The sequence below is a fragment of the Apis dorsata genome, unplaced genomic scaffold, assembly GCF_000469605.1.
Source record: "Apis dorsata unplaced genomic scaffold, Apis dorsata 1.3 scaffold_311, whole genome shotgun sequence".
Taxonomy (NCBI): Eukaryota; Metazoa; Arthropoda; class Insecta; order Hymenoptera; family Apidae; genus Apis; species Apis dorsata.
In genome coordinates, this window is record NW_006263583.1 from 151,723 (window position 1) to 153,757 (window position 2,035).

Consider the following 2,035-nt stretch of genomic DNA (forward strand, 5'->3'; position numbering starts at 1 on the left):
CCGAAAACTACCGATAGGTCGGGAAGTTTACGAGCACGAAAGAAGAGTTTTCTCGGTTATCGTAAAATTTAGTTGAATTATGCAGAATGAACGAATTAAATATTATTTCGTATTTAGTGTACATTCAGAACAAAATGTAAGAGTAAAATTATTTTTTTATTCATAACTTTTTATATATTCATCACTTTTAATAATGAATGTTATGTTACTTTCCATAATAATCTTTAATTATTAGAATCTGAATTTGAGTAAATAAATTAGGTATCGTATATTATTTAAATATTTAATATTATTATTTTCATTGATTTTATAACTTTGTGTTCAAAATAATTTATAGTAATATAATTTTTGTTTTTAAAAATAATCACGTAATAACAATTTTGAATCAGATTTAAAATAGATAACAGAAAAAAATAATTATTGTTGGTTTGGTTAAAATTTTTAATTTGTTCATTTATATATTATGAATTATATATATATGTTCATTTTAAATAAATTTATAATCTCATATCATAAATATTTATGATATGAGATTAAATCTAATAAAAATTGGAAAATTTTTGAAACAATAATTATCGAAATTTTTTTCAATATATATTTTACAATATCATATTTTTCAACTGATCATTTTTTTATCATTTTCTATATTCCATTTTCTTATCATAAAATTTTTATAATTATGAATACTACTAAATGATATAAAATATAATATATTAGATCTAATTAATTGAATATAAATATCTAAATAAATACAAATAAATAAAACGAATACAATAATAAATATTTACTGAAATCTATATCTATTTGAATAGAAACTAATTTCGCTAAAATTCGCATTTTTTAACAAAAAAAATAAAAGATCTCGATTTGATTTTGACATTAATCAGATAAGATAGGTAAATAGTCGAATTACAAGCACGAACGTACGAAACTCTTCACTTCTTGACGAATTCATCATCGTAGAATCAAGTAGTACATGTGGTGTGCGAAAGGAACGAGTAATTAGGGTTATTGCACCGTTTGCCTAGCGCTGAGAATGCACGTCCTCGTACGTTTGGACGCGAAGGCACGTTCGCGATCGTGAAAGCAATCCCGAACACGAGCTCTGTTGGCGTACAATTACGAAATTTAGCTGCCTCGGCCGCACCTTTCGTTTCGAACCGCCTCTGACGTGTCGTCCCTCTTCCGATAATTCTTATTTAATCCTTTCTCTATTACCGTAGCCATCGTTAGGTCGTTGACTCCGCTACTAAGCTCTTTTGATAAAGTTTTCGATCTGTGTTGCATTTAATAAAACTACGCATGATTTTTCTAGATTCGATGTGTATTTAAAATTATTTATTTCGTTTATTTGAATTAAGTTTTTGTTAACGATATCTATTTGAAATTCCAAAATAATTTTTTAATATTTCTTACGCATTTATTGTTATTATATATTATAAATTTTATAGGAAATTTTACTAGAGATTCTTAATCATTTGTTTATAAATATCATAAATATTTCTAAGACTTAACTGAAAATTAACTATAATTTACAATATTCAATATCAAATGAATATTTAAAACTCTGTTCATCAAGAATATTGTTCAAATTTAATAATAAATCATGTACTTTTTCTTTCTTTGTCTCTTTTTTCCTACTTGCTCTTTTTTTTTGAACATATTAAGATTTGCGAACCATAGAAAAATTAAAAATTGCTGTTATATATTATTTATTATTATAATATCTATAATATCTCTAATAATATTTTATATATATATGTAATTGATATTTTATTATAGTTTTAGAACTATTATAGTTATTAGAAAAATGAGCAAATGATTTTTTTTTTATTTTTAATAGTCATAAAAGTATTTAGATATTATTATATTTAACAGATTATTATATTATTATAGATTATATTAGATTTTATATATTATATATATTATATTAGATTATTATATTTAACAGATTTATAGTATTTATATCCTAATTAATTTATATATTAATTTATATATTAATTAAATATTGTATATCATCATTTAATGATATTTT